The sequence below is a fragment of the Anneissia japonica genome, unplaced genomic scaffold, assembly GCF_011630105.1.
Source record: "Anneissia japonica isolate Jap-2015-1 unplaced genomic scaffold, ASM1163010v1 scaffold277_len1293397_cov203, whole genome shotgun sequence".
Taxonomy (NCBI): domain Eukaryota; kingdom Metazoa; phylum Echinodermata; class Crinoidea; order Comatulida; family Comatulidae; genus Anneissia; species Anneissia japonica.
In genome coordinates this window covers 934203-944614 of record NW_022719460.1, presented here as the reverse complement: position 1 = coordinate 944614, position 10412 = coordinate 934203, and the positions used below count along the sequence as shown (strand labels likewise).

Here is a 10412-nt window from a genome sequence, read left to right as displayed (position 1 = left end):
TTTGTTGACATTGATTTTAGTACTTTTTTTTTTTTATGAAATAACGAAAATGGACAGCTGCATTGATATTATTCTCGACAAATATATCACTAACGTGTAAAAAACTTGGAAATACGGTAACTTAAGATAATAATGACCATAATGACAGCAAAAAGCATAGTTGAACAATTAATAATATTCGCAAAAAAGGCCGCCTTCGGTGGCCTTTTGCCAGAATGTGAGGTACTGGAGTGGGTCGAGTGGGCTGAGGGGGGGGGGGGTTGACGACGACCATCGCCCACTGGATGAATCTGCCCAGATCATTTAAATAATCATTCTGTGAAGAACCAAATTCTGCAAGTATTGTCATATGTAACAGAATATTCTAAAGCATTATATTGAATACTCATACGCCTTTAACTATAGTTTTAGAAAGCCCTTTGCAAATGAAAATCAAATTACCTCTTAAATAAAGAAAATAAACCAATAATAATTTTATTTATAATGTTAAAGCAGGTAAGATAGGCATAGGCCTACGACTGGTGGTAAAAAGTATAGTAAAATAGATTATACAATATGATATATTTACCTTTTAAATAAAGAAGAAAATAAGCCAATAATAATTTTATTTATGTTAAAGCAGGTAAGATAGGCATAGGCCTACCACTGGTGGTAAAAAGTATGGTAAAATGGATTATAGGCCCTACAATACATGCTAAACTGTAATGGATGTAGACATTCCTTATTCGTCACGATTGACTTATTTTATTGATTAACATGGTCAGTTTATAATATTTTTAATCTATTACCGGTACGGTAGAACGTCATATACGTCTTTGTATCAGCCGCAATCGCTGAAGTTGTACGTTCCACTTTTACCTATACTCTGCTGCTCCTTACTGTACTATAACGTAATTTGAATAATGAATTCTCACATGTGTTGCTTTTGTAACGTAACAAGTAAGCGTCAAATATTTTGTAGACTCGAGTTATTATAAAATTATTTCTTTAGTGATATTTTAATGGGCATAAATAGGAACTCAAAATATGCCAATAATGGTAGGATTTTAAAAGTGGTGGTACGATATAGGCCTATTCTTCCAGACCTGTGCACGCGTCTGGACGGTAAAGTCGTCACACACATTTTTCCTTACTCAAATTATGATGATGAATTAACTGTTGTAAAATGAAACATTTTAAAATAATAATTTTATTATTATTATTATTATTATTATTATTATTATTATTATTATTATTATTATTTTATTATTGTTATTATTGTTGATATTGTCGATGTCGTCGTCGTCGTCGACGTTGTTGTTGTTGTTGTTATTATTATTATTATTATTATTATTATTATTATTATTATTATTATTATTATTATACTTCTCTCAAACGCTTCTATTCTCATCTTGTCTTCTTTGCTTAGCGTCCAGGTTTCGCTTGCATACAATGCAGTACTCCATACTTGTAATTGTTTTCTCACCTTCAGGTTAGTATTGTTAGAATATCCTGATTTTCTCAGATTTTGGTTTTGGCTATTTCACTTTTTCTTTTAATGTCCTTTTCAGATCTTCCATTATCAGAGTGTTCACAATTTTAAATGTTCATCTTTCTTCTCAGGATGTTTATTTGTAACATCTGTAAATCAGTGAAAAAATTGTTTTGATTTCTGAAGTTATTACTTCATCCTTCAAAACAAGATTTAAAAGAAATTAACTTGTTATCGTTTTTTATTTATTTATTTATTTATTTTTTGTTTTCGGATAGGGCCTAGGTATCATTATCAGGTTTCTAGTTAGAAATAGTTTGTTCAGTAGCGCCCTCATTCACTATCACAACCAATGCGAGTTTTGATCATACAGTACAGTACTACATTATTATACAAGGAAAATAAGCATAACAGCTTCGACGAGGGATGTGCATTTCCGACGGTTGGATCCGAGCCGAATGTACTGCCGCTAATCGCCACCACACCCACATCTGTGACAGGGTCGCTCATACAGTTCAAACTCATACAGTATGCGCCGGTAACGCACTGCGGTAGGCCCTTGAACAAGATAACATTAGCCTTGTTCTCACAAGAGCCCTAGTATCCGGATCGGGAGCTAACTGTTAGCGCCTGCGTGAGAACGCCCGATCGGTTAGCGCTTACCGTTAGCAGTATCCGGATACCGCTAACAGTTAGCAAGCGCTATCGGTTGCAAGTTGAGCGCGTTTCTATCATCAACCAATCACACGTACGCGTTTACAATTTCCAGTTTCTTATTGGCCAGTGATTCGATCATATTTTTGGTATCCGGATCGGGATTTTCTCGTATGGACGCACGGCTGCTAATGTTACCAGATCCTGCAACCGTTAGCAGCCGTGTGAGAACATAGCCTTAATCAGAATGATCATAGCGCGGAACATAATCATATCATAATGTCTACGTTACCGATATTTTTTATTAGAACGACGACCAAAAATAATACTTTGTGATATTCACTAAAAAGGCGAGATTGCCCGGCGATGAAAATGGCCGGCGTATGTCGGCATTTCATTTGTAACTTGATAGTAAACCGTAAAATTATGAACAGAAATTACCAACTTAAGTGTATTTGAATTTGAACTTTTTTTTAACGTGACCTTAAATGCTTTATATGAACTATTACTCAGAATGGTAATCAAATGCATAGAGATTTGAAACCGGCGTCATTTATTCTCTTCTAGTCTTTTCATCATCAAAACATCATTATAGATGAGCCCTATTAGCATTCTTATATCACTATCAATTGATTATTTTAGGACCATTACTATTATTAGACCTATACTCATTATTAACATTTTATGTCATTGTTATTGCCAGACTTTTTTGTATAATCTGGTGAACATCACCTTCTCCAATCTTCCTGGTAGTATTTGTAAATTCAATAGACTTGCATTGTTGCCCGGACTGCATTAAAAAACAAAAAGATAGATAAAGTACTTAAAATTAGCCTGGCCTAGCCTATATATTTTTGTGTGAATGTTTAAGTGATTTCTACCGACATTTTGAAAATGAAAATGTGCCACTTGAATTTACAAGCTCTCAATTCAATTTACTGTCGTTTTTGACGAGCATGTGAATGAAGCAACGTTCGTGTCATTTCATGATCATGCCGGTCGGGAATACCGTAGCGGTTGAAAGGCGTTCAATAAACTAAACTGTTGAAACGCGTTCGGCTTGCTGTTGACGACGAACAGGTCTCTCACGGCATATTGTACCAGTTTAAATAATTACAGTACAGTATACAAATTAACGCACTTAGACTCAGGCTCCGGAGAAAAAAAAATGTGATGTGCTTTTTCGGACACCACACACAAAAAAAAGCATAGGCCTATTTGAAGAAAAACTTCGGAATTAGTAAAATGAGATACAGATTTATGAATCAAGTCATTAATACCATATAAAAATTACAGTAATCCGACTCGTGTTTGATGATGGCCATTGATCACAATGGTGATGATAATGATATGATGATGATTAATGACGAGGATGAGGATAATAATGACGATGCTCATTATGATGACGACAACAAGGAGATGGTAATGATAATGGCAACGACGACGACAAGCGATGATGAGAATGATTTACTGTATTTATTATATTTCTTTGAACCATATTTAATGAGGGTACGGTAATGCATCCAGCAGAAGCAGATCATTGGGGCCTTGATTAGGCCTGGGTTTCATAAGGAGATTCATTTGAGACCTATGGCGTGGGGTGCCGTGCCATGAAGCACTGATGCAATAGTGTTCTTGTGGGGGGGGGGGGTGTCAGCAAGAAACCCCGGAGCATTGTCCTTTAGACTAAATTTCATCGTCATTTACATTGTTTGTGGGAGGTGGTTGGTGGTTTGCTGCTTGAAAAAGGGTTCGATTTAACCAAACCCTCTAATGGGCCTACGGTTTTGGTGCTTGTTTATGATAATAATGGTGATCATTATGATGATGACATTGATAACCGCGATGATGTTGATGATTGACGATGATAATGACGTAGTCAGCCCTCTTTTCCACAATTAGTTGGGAGACTAAAAGAAGCCCATAATTTTTACAGACTCTTCGACAAATCGCGGTCGAATCCCTAACTTGTCCAAGCTTCCGTGGACTTGATCCCATATGGCTCGCCTCATAACGGGTTTTGGCCATGCGCCTTGCTCCCGCAGGGGACGTCCCCATCCCCGTCACTGGCGTCATCACACATTCAGGAAAAACTGTCATATTCTTATTAGGAGCGGATCCAGAATGTTTCAAACGGGTGGTGGAGGGAGAACAGCAGTTTCAGAATAGGTGAGAACATGACATTGATATGCATTTGACATTTTTAAAAATTTAGTTGTAAATATGGATCCGCGCCTGCTGTATGACAGACGAGAAATCTGGTCCAGTTCCCGGGTAGCTCAGACACAGAGACCCTTAGAGGGGTGAAGCAAGTTCTTGTACGAGCTCCACACCTCGAGCGCTTTGAGACTTTGGCGATATAAATCGAACTACATACATTATTTTATTATAGAAAATTTCCAACCTAAAATTTACAAAACTAAAAATTTGGCATAGCCTACTCCTCTTGGAAGTGGCCATAACAGCAGGCCTATTTGGCTATTTTAAATGTGAACAAGCTGGTGGAACAAATCTACGATTGCAAACCATGCCCATGTTATATTAACATCACTGAGACCAAAATGCCTACAACGGACGATTAATACGCATTGGACTATTCTATTGTAAAGAATTAGTCATATCGTAAAACATGTTCTATACTGTATGCACCTAGAAATTGGTATTATGCATAATTACACTAGCATTACATTAAAAATGATGCCCACACATCCATTTCAAAGATTTTTGAGAGGAGGAAACAGCACAATGGTAGAAAAAGTTATAAGAGAGGGGATGTCAGTGATACGTTAAAAAATGGTTACACTCATAAACAATTTAGGCTATTAACTTTTTTTTTATCAACCTAAAATGTTCGCTGTGACACATTTTCGAATTCTTCAAATTCAACGACGGTCTATTATGTTGCCCCTAAGTATTACAAGGGTGGTCAAACTTGTCTTTTGTATCTTTTTTGTGTTGTAGTTTAAGATTTTATTTTTAATCTCTGTTGAAGCAACTGGAAACCATATTTCATGTGAACCAAGTTGTGCACGTTGACAAATTGTCTTGTAGGCCTATCTTGTATGGTATTGCCATTTATCAAAATTGTGAAATACAAAAAAATAGGCCAGCGTCTAAAAATTAACTAAAATGCTGACTACCTTTATTATTAATTATGTAATATTATTACTTCGACTTGCAACCAAAAAGGTCATATCTAAAAAGGTCCAAAGATCTGTTTATGCATGAACATGAGAAAATTTTCAGTTTTTCAATTTTTAATAAAATAGCCCAAATGGCCTAGCTATAAACAAATTAAAACAGGTCTCCCTCCAATTAAAGACAATTTTTTGGACAGGGTTTCCATAGTCTTTAGCAACAGAATAGTAAAGATAAATGTTAATTTGGGATCACTGAGAAAGGTTGGTGGAGGTGGTCTTTATTTGGAGGGGACTTTAATTGGAGAGATGCCTGTACAGTATTACATTTTATTTTTAAAATTTATTATTGGCACCAGGCACTTGGCATATACGACCATATTTTATAACTCCTAAGACTGAACATAATTAATTTCATTTGAACTTGAGTATGACGTAACCTGTCCCTCTCTGGATGTCTGCAAACCGACCGTGTGCGATTTTAGTTTCCTGATTCCAGGTGTTTTTCTCTATAGTTTTTCAGAGCTAACGTCTACGCAAACGTGAATCCATAGCATTATTTGCAGCAACGGAAATCACTCAAAACACAATAAATATATATATACAAACACTGTTGTAAATGGTTGCAATCACGACAAATTCAAGTCCAGCACAGACTCATGCACATCAGAAAGTACAACAACCTTGAATATTGATCAGAGAGCGAGTGCCTTTCTCAAGGTCAGAATTTGCATAGACTAATTTACTTAATATTCAAGGGCAGCATAATATTTTAATAATGCTTGTTCTACACAACATCTGTTTTTTTTTAAAGTAAAACATGAATGAAACATTTTATTTTCAAATTACACTTTAATTAAAATATTTCTTCGTCATAAATAAACAACTGTTCTACTACCTCAAGTCAAGTTTGCTGGTTGTTCAGATTTTTAAAGTCATTGGGTGCATTGTGGGAAATTTTCAGATTTTCTCTGCATGCATGTAGGCCTCCTAGCTAGCTGCTGCTGCTCGACAGGGCTATCAATCAACAAGCATACAAAACATGGCGACTCGTTGGAGGATTAGGAATACTGGATAATTTGCTTATTCTACAAAGAAAAATAAATTTTCTTCAGGTATGTTAACAAGGTTACTTACAATTATTTGCTACCAAAGACCGGTGGATAATTTAGGTTTGTGGAGAACTGTATATGGCTTAAAAAGGATAAATGTCGAAGCCCGCGACCCGTCATTTTTTGTTTTATATTGTTTGAACATGGCCCGTGTGTGTGTGTGGTGTTGTGATATTGTCATTGGATGGTCTAGGCTGCCAGCCCAGTTATAACTTTGACGATAATGTGCTAATTTTTTGAATACTTGTACAGTACCTTTAATGAAATTCAAATAGGGTCTAGGCCTATGTTCATTGAAGTATTAGGTTGTTAATTATATAGAGGGTTGTGTGGATCTTTACACAGCGATAATCCTGCAGATATCCATTGAAGCAGCCTATCCAGGCCTCTCTGTCTGCTCAGTGAGTGCTGCATACGTGCCTCACCACTCACTAGCTAGATAGGCCCGACTTAGGAAATCCTTAGTAATAGTAGTACTACGGCACCGGTAGGCCTAGGCTAACCATAGCCTATATGCCTATAGGCATTTTCCGAAGCCTGACTTGATATATATTCAGTAGTGGATCCAGGATTTAGTAAAAGGGGGTGAGGAGTTTGGGAGCGATTTTGCAAAGGGGAGTCCCTCTCATTTTAGATTTTTTTGGAATTAGTAGACAACTTGATGCTCTTAGATGACATCTGAAAAGAAGTTAAGCTACTACAAGTAAAATGTATACATAAGAAGCACACTCAAGAAGATTGACCATTTCTTTTCACAGTATTACCAAAAAGGGGGTGGATAGCCACCCTATTACCCCCTCTAGATCCGCCACCGATATATTCTTATTATAGGCCTAGCCTAGGCCTACCTACTGTAGGCCTTAGAGGCCTAGGCCTAGGATTCTGGTGAGTGCATTAACAATTTGTAAATCTTAGACTAAGCCTAGGTAGGAGTCTAGCCTAGACCCACAATGTTACTGTATAAAGTACTGAATCTTGTTTTATTGCCATTGGCTGCAATTATTATAGATGCGACGATTTTACGCAAATCCAAAGAAAGTGCTGATTGGTGGAACTGGCTTAACTGATTGACCCCTAGGCCCGCAATAATGCGGGCCGAGGTCACCAGGGACGATAGTAATTAATTATGCAATTAATTAACAATAATTATTTAAAAATCGTATGCGCGGTTTAGTGTGCATGTAAGTTAATAAAATATGTGAGAAAATATCAAAAAACGTTTATAGGAAATATTTCTTCCATTTATAATTAATTTCTAAGTTTAGGGTAATTAGCAATTTGTAATTTGATCGTTGTTTTTGTAGCATGATCGCCTTGATCGAGGCGTCGGCGTCAATACTGGTGGTGAATAAAATCACCTAAAAACATACTTTATTTTCAGAAAATAACTATTCTGACACTTGCATACTATAAATATATTTTCAAAATACATACTGTACCAGATTTGGTTATTATATTGACATATTTCCGCGTAAAATTGATTTTTTTGTGGCTGAATGCAAAGCATGTGCTATCAATTACGCTTGACGCCATCTTGTGTGTTTACAAAAATGAAAACGAACCCTGAACATGACCGTTGAACTTTTCAACTTTCTGTTTTTCGGTGACCTGCGCCCTCTACACGTTGAGACAGATGAGAAAATAAGGAAAATTTTGATACCAAATCGTCTATATTCATCGTAATTTTTCGTATTTTTTCATATTTTTTTTAAAATTATCTGGATTTTTGAAATACACAATACGCAATTTTCGCACGACCTTGGACGGCTAGGCAGAAAATTATGAATTACGGGTTTTACCTCGCGAGGTAGGTTAGGCTATTCACGGTACGGTGCGTAGTGGGGAATGGGTGACTGAACGCCGTGAGGCTCCTAGGGGATTTGGTCTAGGCCCCCTACGATGTAAAATTTTATATTATTTTTATCTTCCAAAGTTGTTTGTCAATCAATTCAAATTTAGATTTATTTTGTAAAGGAATAATTTGTGCTGATGTGGAGATGTGTTTGTATTCTGACTACTGACTCAGGATTCAATAATTTATTTTGAAAATTATCAAAAAATATTTATAAAATAAAACAATAATTGGAAATAATTTATTTTTAAAATTTTTTTTCATAATTTCACAATACTAAATAATAAGTTATTTAGAAGCATTTTTTAATTATCTTTCAATTGGTATCAATCATTATTGTATTATTCCTTCAGAAAAAATGATATTTAACCATATTTCTGACACTGAAAAAAAATTCAAAATCATTTCAAAAAATCAGTCAGTCAGTGGGTTAACCCAACCTCAAACTTCATTCTCGCTATCCTCATTGCACTACGGCATGACGGAATATTAATTAACCACTTCCTATTTTATCTCTGCGGAAGTTCGTTAGGATAATAGTTGCGCAGAATCGTAACTACAGCTTAAATTTGTTGTACATAGATTGATGATACTACTAATTAGACCAAGGCTTAATTTTCTGCACAAATTGTGTAGAAATCGGCCCTTGTTTTCCGAACTGCGTGGACAGATTTTGGCGCTGTTGATACTTCCCCATGTTTCAAGTTTATTTTATTTCAGCAAGCCTTATTTTACAGCCTGAGACTAGGCCTAGGTCAAGCTTATTTAATAGTCATTTGTCAGAGAATGTGTGCAGTACAGATCAAGAAAAACAAGAGTATAGGCAATCCTGGGTCTAGAGAGACTGTAGGGCCAGGCCTAACCGATCTGGAATAGAGAGTGACATTATTTACGATGAGGCTGAGACTTGGGCCGTCAGGGTATAGGGCAAGATCTAGGAGTACTCCCTAGTTACATGTTAGGCCATCCTAGACTTGGCCTACCCTGCCAACTAGTAATTATTTAGGGATCAAAATAAATTTAATGTCTGGTACTAGTGCACATATATATTTTTTACTATAATTTTTAAAAATCTGTTTTTTTCCAACTATTATGATTATAAATAGTATTCTACAATGCTATCTCTTCTACCGTAGAATGTACCACAAGTAATTAAAATCTTTCTGTAAATTATAAAATAATAATTGTATTATATTGCTGTATTTTTTGTATGAGATCCAAATACAGTCAATAAATCAATCAAAGGATTTTAGGACTTGAAAAAATAAACCATATTGTTGACTGAATTTTTTTGTTGTTTTCGGAATTTGGGGACTTCACAGATGTATTACAAATATATACCAGGCTTTTAAATATCTAATTTGTTTAAAGAAAATTTTTAGGGACATGGACTGGAGTAAGTAGGGTAATAATGTGCTAAATTCAGTGCATATTTTTCTGTTCGACATTCTGTACCTGTAACTATTATTTAAAACTTTAATTTTCAGAATTTCAGTTGATTTTCAACATTAAAATGTCCGACGTTCAGTTATTTCAAGCATTTGATATCAAAAGTTTATTTTTCTCAGCCTTTCTGATCATGAACATTGAAGAGTAGAAATTACTGATAGACAAATTAGAAAAATGTTAAGGTTGTAAATTAAAGGGGTCATGTATGTAGAAATTACTTCCTAGATTAGAGAGGTTTGGCTACTGTGTCATCTAATGCTATAAAATGTCTACTTTATCTGTTTGAAGTACGGTTTACTCTCAGTACTCAGGGCTGAAAATTAACCTCTAAACCATAGTGGCCAGCAGGGCCAGTAAGGAAAAAATGATACTGGCTCTTCCTAAGTGTACTGGTCTTATTTTTTTACGGTCCGAAATATAATTTTACGAAAAACAAAATCAATAAAACCAGCAAGATGACATTGGTTTAATAAATTTTTTTTAGCCAATTGATTCTGTCTTTAACCAAAATCATTAGTATTGAGCTGTTAAGAGTCTCGGTCAGGGTACCAGAAAATAAATCCATTGTATTAGTTCACGATTGACACAAGAGTTTTTATGGCCCAAAATTGTGATTTTAGACCACTTTAGAGATTGGCAATCAAAATTTTTTCACTGCGATGATCAAGGACTTGCGATCTGGGCCTAGGCCTAGTAAGCTAGGCCTAGGCTAGCCTTGGGAGATTAAACCTACTTCT

At 35.6% G+C, this 10412-nt stretch overlaps 1 long non-coding RNA gene across 1 annotated transcript in view; it reads left to right on the top strand.

The window, feature by feature from the left end:
- The first annotated feature begins 6081 nt into the window (after positions 1 to 6081).
- Positions 6082 to 10412, top strand: part of LOC117110905 — a 37615-nt gene continuing 33284 nt past the window's right edge. The window contains exon 1 of the long non-coding RNA XR_004445786.1: positions 6082 to 6377. This is a non-coding gene — a long non-coding RNA (uncharacterized LOC117110905). The remainder of the gene's footprint in view (positions 6378 to 10412) is intronic.